Raw genomic sequence first — 11,416 nt, forward strand, 5'->3', positions numbered from 1 at the left:
CATCATCATCATCATTATCATCATCATCATCATCATCATCATCATCATCATCATCATCATCATCATCATCATCATCATCATCATCATCATCATCATCATCATCATCATCATCATCATCATCATCATCATCATCACCACCACCATCATCATCATCATCATAATCATCATCACCACCATCATCATCATCATCATCATCATCATCATCATCATCATCATCATCATCATCATCATCATCATCATCATCATCATCATCATCATCATCATCATCATCATCATCATCATCATCATCATCATCATCATCATCATCATCATCATCAACAACAACAACAACATCATCATCTTCATCATCATCTTCATCATCAACAACAACAACAACAACAATATCATCATCACCATCAACAACAACATTATCATCATCACCTTCATCATCATCATCATCATCATTATAATTATTTTAATTATCATCAAATAATCAAATTCATACTCCGTATCAACAAAATATCATCATTGAGATCATCCGTCAATAACACATCGCCTTTTATTCTTAACGAATACACAAATATGGAAACAGTGTTATTGTTCCGATTTATATGAGTATTGTGATTGTAAGGTAGACATGTCTATCGCGTGTTATATAGAGATAAACAGGTTACTATCAAATCGTTGTCTTATATATAAGGTGAGGCTTAGAATAAAAGAAAGGCGAGGCTTGCCGAGGATGCTATATTTCACAACGATATGGCAGTTACTGTTGTGCTCTTTATCCTACTTATTAGTGCACAAAACAAAATATGATCGCTACGATGCTGAGTGTTTAGCGGGAATGGATATGATGTTTGACTTGTGACCTATAAATAATGACGCCCTAAGCACCTTTGGTTACTTTTTGTAAATAATGTATTTTTTTGTTGTTGTTTTTTGTAATTTAAATGTATTGCTTCTTTGTATCAAATTGCTTGTATAGTTCAATTCGATTCTACCACAGAATGCACAAATGGGTTGGGAGATTTTCTCACTTGATGTGAGTAAATTAGTCCTTATACATGATTTATCACCGAAATGCTTGTCCGTCGTACTGCCAGGAGCCTCAAAATACCAAAAACCAATATGGCCGCCGACAATCATGTTGAAAAAGATAAATATTGCTTTTTGGAGTGAACTCAAATGTTTTACCTCTAAATTATGTATTTTTGGTAAGAACTCAGTTATGATAGATCTTATTAAATATAGAGGGTAAGGTCAAGTACAAGGTCATATGATGTACGCATGTTGTACTCACAGACAATTGACTAGTAAATTGAAACTTTTCGCATTCGGTGAAAAAATACTACATTGAGCGGGACTCAAACCCTAATGGAGATGGTATAAACATGTTATAATCGATCAAACCCCTTACAAAGCAAACCCGTGATATTTGTTCAACATTGGCTCAAAGTCAAACCGACGTAACGTCTATTTGATGTCTGGAAGACTTTGAACCAATTTCATGTGTTGGTTGGGTAATCACTGAGTCATCCACAGTCCTAGGGAAAGGCTAACGGGCTTACACTTTATTCCATACGACATTATAGCAAAAACGCACACAACTCATCAACATGACATCAATCTCATTTTAATTGCTTTAAATTTTAAAAATACTTTGTTTTAACATAGATAACATACAGTTCCAAAGTTAGTCATTTTAAGTCAGGTTTCCACAACGTGAATTATCCACTTTGCCATGACAAAATGTGATGTAAAGTATCCCAGCAGCACGGCATGGACAACGTCGAGTATCGCACTTTCCTGTTCACTTGCACAATATCAGCAAGCTCCGTGGTAAAGGCTTTAGGCACTATGTGGGCAACAACATGGCAAGGTGCTCCTCCCATCCACCATGTGTAACTGGTGCCAGCCGTGTCTCGGGACCACCAATATTTATAAACAGTTTACATACCCTATGTATTAGAAAGGCAATTTACGAATATGTCCTTTGATTACACTGCTTGTAAGAGGTAGACAATCAAGTCCAACACTGGTACTGGTATAATTCTCTAGTCGGAGATGGTCAAATGTTTCTGCAGTTGCCGTCGATCTGGCCGCTTCCCAAACGCGATCGAGATACTTTTCTGCTAATTCTTCATCCAGCTCTGACAAGCTATCTGTCTCTCCAAAATTAATTAAAAACTGTACCGGGTCAGAGGTCACAGCTGCATGCTTGGTTCATACTTTACAAATGCAGTTGTCGCGTGTCAATATGTGAGCCTTTATCATTGTCTTTGCCAGCGATGTCCCAAGCCGAGAAATTGCCTGATGCAACGGAGGCATTCGACGCTTCGCACCAGTACCATACTGATGCCATATTTATTTCATACCGAGTATCTGAAAATATGGAGTGAAGTGAAGCAATAATACAAAGCATTCGGTGTCGTTTGACATCACAACAACTCTTTGACACTGTTTGATACGAGCAGCCAACTCAACATGAGCCACTACCCTGGCATCGGCCTCCTAAACCCAGTTTAACAGTTCAGGAATGACTTCATTACAAAACTTAATTGCTGCAACAGCTTCATTGTCAGACACAACTGAACTTGCAATGATAGGATTGGCGCATACGTAATTGCGCACTATATCCATTACCAATAGTTGAAGAGTATGCTTATTTTCCTAGGATGCCCAGAATTTATTAAGTTGTTGATGAGAAGTGTTGATGTTCTGCCGCTGGTTATGATGACCGCGAGTAGGATATGGATAAGCATAAACAGGAATATGTTGAACATTTAGATTACTGCAATCTACTTTATTTCATCATCGCCAACTATGTTGCAAAGTATGATCAAAGAATAATACAAAAGTCGGCATGTTTGCTATAAACAAACCTAGAAAAAACACACCCATCAAAGAAATATAGCATAATTTAGACCATTATTTTTTTACATATATTTTCAATCTCAACTGTAAGCATTTTGTATTCCAAAATATATGAATAATTTTATAATTTGAAACTAATAATTAAAACGCAAATACAAATACATATAAATAACAAGCACACATACGATATTTTCTCTAAAATCTAACCGCAGACGTTAACATCCATGCAACACCTACTCTTATAGGATAAGAGAAGTCAAAACGTATGAAACAATCATATAAGTTGAGTGTGTGGGTTTCGTGTGCGTTTACTAGATTGCCCGAAGCCCGAGCGATTAGATATCGTTTTAACTAAGTAACAAATGTACGAACATGCAAACATATTGAACACAGTTACGAAACTACGCTGAAAAAAAGAACTTCAAAATGTCCACTCGTTTTTATTTCTGTACATACAGTATCTCTCTATCACTTTGAGATTAAAACGTTATGCGGCAACAAAATCGATCAATACAATTACAAAATAAGTGTTCCCATTATAAGATCAATTGAAACAACGCCTGTTACTGAATCTGTTAATTTATACGTTTAAACGTCATTTGAGCAGCTTAAAATAGTTATAAAGTAGTATATGTAGATTTAACGCATATATTTGTGGCTTGTTTATGTTCACCACTACAGGTGATATTTACTTATTTCGTCGGTATTTAACGAAACAAAACTCTATGCCTTGTGTCGTAATGGCTTGTGACTGTGATCATCTAGTCATCGATCTGAATTGTTCAGAAACACTATGTGAAAGATTATGTATCATAAATATAAAGACATAGAAGCCGGAATAGATAATTGATTACTCCATAGTGTAGTCCACCAGTGTAGTGATTCATAATAATGTGTGTATTTTATCTCTTTTCTCACCAGACTTAACATTGGTTTACTGCACTTTTCCTTTACATTTTTATATTGATAACCTATGATAAATCACTGTTCTGAAACAGCGGGTTGCCTGCAAACTGCGATATAGTATACGGCTTGGAGGAAGAGGTTAAACAACGATAGCTAAAACTAAACTTTTAAATACAATATATTGGTAAATATTCAAACGTTAACTTAAACATAAAACAGACGCTACATGCCTTTCATCCACGGTTGCATTTTAGTATATGTACTTGAAATATGGATTGTTTCTTCCAAACATGAAGTCTCGTTTTATCTGCCATTAATATTAACCACTATCATGATCACTAGAAGCAGGAATAGATTTTTGATTTGATGTTGACGCTACTTTTCACAAGTTGAAAACAAGCGTGTTCGGGCGTGCGTGTGTGTATAAGTATCCGAATGTGTAGACCAATGTAAACAATATATTTTACTTAATGTTAGTGCAAGACAATCAAAGCATGTATGTCCCACGCTAGAGTTGTACTTCGGCGAAGTGAAGTAATATAAAGGCAACGTCTTATATCCTTGTCAAACGCAATAATAATATTGCAACTGTTATTCAGTAATAATAAATAATATTAGCATATATTTGTAAAATCATTTACTTTATATATTAATCTGAAATGTCGAATTAATATGAAATGAAATGAATACTCTGTTTTACAAAATATAAGAAGTACATATGAAATCTTATTCATTAAATAAAATTCATATTAAACATATTATTTCATTGACTTCGATGAAGTCATTTTAAAAGCACAACACTTCTAATAATAGTTACTTAAAATGTGATTTTACACAGTTTTATATTGAAGTGTCATTAAAAAGAATAGTTTCAACACAATTTAATATCATTTTATCTTTAAACTCTAAGGCTACATCTACAACACGTAGTAGAAATCTTTGTTGAATGCTTTAGCCAGTGTTAACGTTGGATTCCCCTGACTCATCCAACGTGATGACACTGTTGTTTAACGAAAAATTGACAATACAAATGTAATGTTGGCGTCATCTAATGACTACATTTCAAATACCATGTGACCTGGTTTATTTAAAACAAGACAGCCGGTGTTTATTTTTAGAGAGTTCAATATGAACAAGTTGTGTCGCAATTGAACCAAGCTATCGAAGTGATTTAAAAAGCAAAAATTGCGTCAAGAGCTTATTGTTTTAAAACACGTTTAGGAATAAACAATTAGGCACATGGTAATTTGGTTTATGAAATTGTTAGAATAATAACAAGTCGAACTATCGTTGGATTTAGTTTACTTCTGCTTGAAGGATAAACACATCATGCTTGAATACATTTATTTCACTTACCTATCGACACACTTAAGCCAGGTGATTTACAAAACATGCTATGTAAAACATCCGCATTGAAAGGTTACATTTGTACTAACGAACAGTAAACGTTTGAATATGTTTGCACCAATTTGGATATTTGAATATCTCACCATATGTGTTGTTAATATTTGCTAGTAATATGTGAGTTTCAAGTTAGTGCACTCGTTTTGCTTGGAATTGTTGATGATGTTCCTAAGTACATAATTTTATTAAATTTGAAACAACCAATAGTCCTAAATGCTATTATCTTACTGCGTATACAGGTATGCATGTTGTTTTTTGCATGAAATGAATCGTGGCCAATTAATTAAAATGTTGTAGAACAAACACATATGTTGAAAATGGAATTAAGAGTGTCTTAAAAAATACGACACACGCTGTCTTAGGCCATTTTAATTATTTTAATACTGTTATGTCCGTAGAAGTCGAAATTGATACATCGCGATCCCGATATCAGTTATATTTATTTTTTTTAAACCATGCCGTAATTTATCTTGTTTCCGGACACAAAAGTTAGAGACACAAACATTGTTCGAAAAGTAAATGTCCGAAAAGTTAGATACCTAGTGAAAATATACATATTTCATCTACATTAAAATGCATTGTGTTGTCTTACAGACACATAATCGAATGTTGAAATTTGACCACAAAGTACAAGGATAAGCATAAATATACTGTACTATGAACCTTAAATTAATAAAATTCAACTATTCTATTATAAGATATCATTAAGCTAATTGTATTTACTTTGTTATTTTCTTTATTCGGTGTCGTTAAGATTGGCATTAACCGACAATATAGTAAATTATAAAAGAATTGCGATTATCATAATAAGCAATATATGAAAGAAAACCGTGGTTATCGGGATTCTACAAAACAAACACTGTGAATACTCAACGCAGACTTCATTGGTTTCCGTACGATGATCATTTCAACCGCGTACTTTCTCATTGCTAAAAGCTGAGATCATTATTTATACTCATAGTCACGTGAAAGTGTATTATTCTCTCCTCTCCAATTACTTTGAAATATACCTCATCGTTATCAATAACAATCTAACAATGTCTTGTCTAAAAAAAAATGCAAACTAGGAATGAGGGTTTATATTTTAGTGGGGGGTGTTTATTCTGAGGACCGTTTATCTTCAATATGAAACGGAGATCTACCTCAATGGCATCGCTAGATTGAAGAGTCTCGAGACGCACGTTAGCGTTGCGACAGCCTTTTAATGTATCTAAAACACTTAATACTAAATCAATTAAGTAGGACAATTCGTTATACGTATCATTAAACATGCACATGCGTGGCATGCGAATAGTGCAATACCATTAATACACATCAGACGGTAAGCCTAAACTTAAAATAATACAAGTATAAAGTTTAACTTCACCATTCAAAAGCACAAAACAATACGCCTGCTCCCGCCCATGCCCAATGCGCACACATGACACTTGCAATGCCTTTCCACTACGTCAATTTGCATTAAAGTGAATAAAGTAAAGCTTTAATTGTGTTAAAAGTAGCAGTGATATTTGCAAGATTTATCCACCACCGCCAAACAAGAGCACTGCATATGACGTTACGTACACAAAAGAATAAGCGGTAGTAATGAACGATTCAGGGATCGAGATACGCAAACTGAACTGCTTATTTGTTCTTTCTTTTTATTTTAATTGCAGACAGACTTATGCGGACCCAAGGCTCAAGCTGCCAACGAAAACCAAATTACCCAAACCATACCATCCACAAACCTATACCCTCAAATAGCGTAATTCATTCATAAGTTTTATAACATTATATATGCAAATGTCGAAATTTTGCAACAGCTGCATTTAACCAACGTTCATATCTAACCAGTAACAAAAATGAAAGTCTTAAAGTAATCGTCTTAATTTAGAAACTAAGAACAAGTATTATATACGAAAATAGTAGTTATATACGAATAAAATAGGAATACTTTCTCCGACAAGTCAATAAAATTGAGTCATTTGATTTCGTACATCGTGTTTTTGGTCAGAATGTTTAGCATTCGATACAAACGTTCCAAAAATATCGTGGTTTAAAACAAATTAAGATTAAGTGATGGAAGAAAAGAACAGTGTATAACGTTGTTATTTTGTTGTTTTAAACATTTGATTAAAGTTGTCATTGAGATAAGAGTGTCATTTACTAAATGTTTTGTTTTGATGACTCCTGTTAAAGCTTATCGATTATCAATCAAATTTACAGTACAGAATCAGTTGCAATCAAAACTTTAATTATCCCAACTGTGTGTTTCGTTTAAGTATCATTATATTTGATGCTTTCGTTGATTAGTGGCTTATTTGTAGTTATCACTGTAAGCTAAGACTGAATATGGACGCCATTTTGTTCATTTGAAGACGCGCGATCCGATGGTTTTCATATGTGAAAAATCGACGCGGATAATCGGGCCAATATAATTGTATTGGCCCGCCAGACACGAATAATGGCCCGCTTACCACGTCATTGTGTTACTACTTATAATAACGATATGTAATATTATATCATGTCGCATTTACATATTAATATAAATATTTATCTTACACGATCATAGTAACATTTTCATGTATTGTCTGAAGATCACAAATTTATAATCATACACGTTTTGCAGTGACTGTTCGAAAACCATATTATCAACAGGGTTAGTTATAAAATCAGAAGCAAATTCTTTCATTTCTCCTTCTCGTAGTGCCTATAATCGATTGTAATGGCCCACCACACATGTTTGCTCTTAATGTTGTCGAAACTTGCGTGCTGTGTCGTTTGTAACGGTCACTTACTCCTACATGTAGCCATTTTTCTTTTGTCCATTGACCTATTGTTTGCTTCGAAAACGCCCCAATAGCGATTGACCATAAATCTTATAAGTTTATCAAATAAGCGCAACTCTTTAGTTCTTTCTTGGTATTCTTAGGATGCGCACAATGTAGTGCTGGTCCAGACAGAAACGTTTAATGATTAACGAGTATTTATGCTTGTTCCAGTTTAGACGTTTTCAATAGGAGTGGAGTCACTAAAGTAACCGTGGTCTTAAATATTGTTACATCGTCTTTGTAGTTTTCGGCAAGTTTGTACTGCTAAGAGAAAGAAATGTGTAATTAGTTTTAAGGAAAGCATAAAAAATGTGCTTGTTTGAGATCTTTTAAGGAAATCGCGCTCCATATTGATACAAGCACGTTTCTGTTGTTTTTGTTGTTGTTGTATTTATCAACAAAGGAACTATTCTGCTTGTTCAAATAAGAAGGATATTGTTTGAGAATACAACTCCGTCAATTGAAGTGTATTTTGCTGCAAGCAAAATCAAATGGCAGTGATCATGAAGTGTTTGTTGAAGTAGTAACGTATCAAAATAATTCGTAATGACGAAAGTTAATTGTGTCAATTTAAGTAAGATTTTAATTATTTACTTTTTAAAACGATATAAGAAATCATAGTTTGCCTCTTAATGTATTGAATATCAAATATGTAATAAATTTAATTTGATAACTATTCTATTGTAAAGGAATGAAACTCTGCTGGGGCAGTATTGCATTCTTATTAAATGCAATTTGTTCGTCCCATATTTGGGGCAAGTGACCAATGGCCAAAACAGTACGAAACGGCAAAATACGAAACAAAATGTACACATAGAATAATGAAGCTGGGGTCACCGCCTTGGAATGCAAAGCACTGGGGTATATACCGGGTTTAGAGCGCTCAACCTCACACTTGGCCCAGCAATATTAATGATACATATAAGTGTTAATAAAATTAAACCTTATAGCGTTGCAATTCAAATTAAACAATAATAAAAGTGAATTAAAACGCATTCAATTTTATTACTTATTAATTACTCAGTGGTAGGAAGGAGACCAGAGCAACAGAGTGACAACTTTTTGAGGAACGATGACATGCAATTACGAACAAGTGTCAACTTCATCCCTTCTTTTTATCAAAAGAAGAAGAATATGGCATCATTCAGTTAATATTTCAGATCATCATCGTGCAAATACAGAAAGAAGCAGCGATATTTGGTGAACAAGATTTATATACCACAGCTTAGTTGTTTATATGACTGCTTAAAAATAAATCAAACGAGAAATGCCCGCCAGAGAGAAAATATTAAATAAGTTGAACGATATAAACCCGCTGACCTATGCATGCAGCCGAAGAAGTGAAAGTAGATCGGATGACGTAATTTTGAAGCGATGACTGATGAAGTCACCAGTAACAAAATCCAATATAATTAAAGTGGCAGAAATGTAAAATAAAAATAAAATTCATTAAAAGGGCAGTACTGTAAAATCGAATTACCAATAAAACCAACTGTGTTTATTGAATATTTTAGAATTGAACACATAAAATGGTCATTGCATTAATAATTTAAAATTTTAAGAGAAGAATGATATAGTGTATCGAAAACTAACAAACATGCGTTTTTAAGTACGTCAGCATCGTATTCTTTGATTAAAATTAGTTAATTATATTGATAAGTTTAATATAAACATTTGCTTGAATATATTTAAATGTGCTAACACGCTTCAGAAAATCGCAAAAGAATGATGGGTCTAAAATTTCATTAGTGTAATGCCAATTTAAAGAAACATTACGTTTTGAAATTAAATCACAATTCCTAAAGTGAACTAAAGCGATGGTTATGATACAAAAAACCTTGTTTTAGCAATTTCTGTCAAGATATACGGTAACGATAATTAAAATCTTTAACACATGAATCTGCTCTGGCGTACGTACCAACGGCAAAATGTAAATACCATATGATGGACCTTTAGCGATGTGACCATTTAGGAACGGAAAATTCAAAATTTCAAAGTTGAAGTCTTATAAAGTTGTCTTAATCATATTATGATTAATAGTCAAATATAAGTATAAAAATGCAGCATAAGGTATTGGATTGACACAATCTATTTACGACTAGCTCTAGTTCTTTAGGGTGAATTTTGTGAATACATTGTTCATAGTATGGGTTATCTAAGTTAAGTATGTCATCATTGTACCTACTAATTAGTTTAAAACGTTGAATCAAAGCTTATTGTTTAGTTTTTGATAATTTCTTACATAAAATCGCTCTCAAAACAATATACAAATAGATCATTGGTGCACAACTAGTACCCATAGGAACACCTATAATTTGTTTAAATATTTAACCATTAAATTCAACGAACAAGTTATCCAGAAGAAACTTAAGTGCTGCACAAGTTTATATAACTATTTTCATAAACTTAATAACAATATTTACATATATGATATCTAACAGCACTCAATGCGGATGTTAGATACACTGATAATTACTTGGTGGTACAAGACACTGAATTAGCGGTAAAACTACTTGTAGATGGCGTTTTATGTTATTTATGGATCCAGTACAGTGATGGCGATTACTTGTCAGTAATATTTACTTTTACATTTGGATTTTTGCACTCGGCAATTTGGTTGGCAATAATTTCATTAGGTTGCCTATTGTTATCACAATATGATGTAGTTAATGAATGTTCTTGTGCAATCGTTTAAACATACAACACTCGTCATATTATTATAACATTATTAGCCGCCTTATCTGTAGGAACTATGGCGAATTTAGATTGTAAGGCTTTCAGCAATTAACAGAGACTTTGTTTATAAAATTAAGCTAAATGTGGTAAGGCCAAAGGATTTTTATTATAAAAATATATCTTATTCCTGGCAATAAATAACACATTGGTATTCCATTTATCGAGTGCAGTAATTTCTGCATTTTCCTACCTGCACCATTTTGTATAATATTCCTGTAAAGACGTTTCGATTTCCTGAACGCAGTTATCAAAATCGGTTGTAATAGGAAGTCTTTACTTAGGGCCTCTACGCATTAAATTTCTTAGGTTTTTATTTTGAATACAATAAGTATCGCCAATAATAACATGACTAACTGAACTATACACATATGTTGAACTAGAACAGTCACATGATGTAGGGCAATATTCCTTTACATTATTATTTATGGATATAGCATTAGACTTAAACACGATACTTCTAACAGGTTTACTATATGTGTAGCTAATAAGTGGGATTCAGTATTGCGGAAATAAGAAGGTATCAACAGACGTAAATTTTCATCATTGAATATTTTAGGAAGGTCAATTAAATCAATCTTTGTTACAAAACTCAATTTTAATACGATTTCCAGTTTTGTTATGTAAACTTTAAACGACAGATTAAGATAACAGTCAGTGAAAGATTCAATGATACAATCCCATTCATACAGTCGGTCAGATTGAAGTAA

The sequence above is a fragment of the Dreissena polymorpha genome, chromosome 6, assembly GCF_020536995.1.
Source record: "Dreissena polymorpha isolate Duluth1 chromosome 6, UMN_Dpol_1.0, whole genome shotgun sequence".
Classification (NCBI taxonomy): Eukaryota; Metazoa; Mollusca; class Bivalvia; order Myida; family Dreissenidae; genus Dreissena; species Dreissena polymorpha.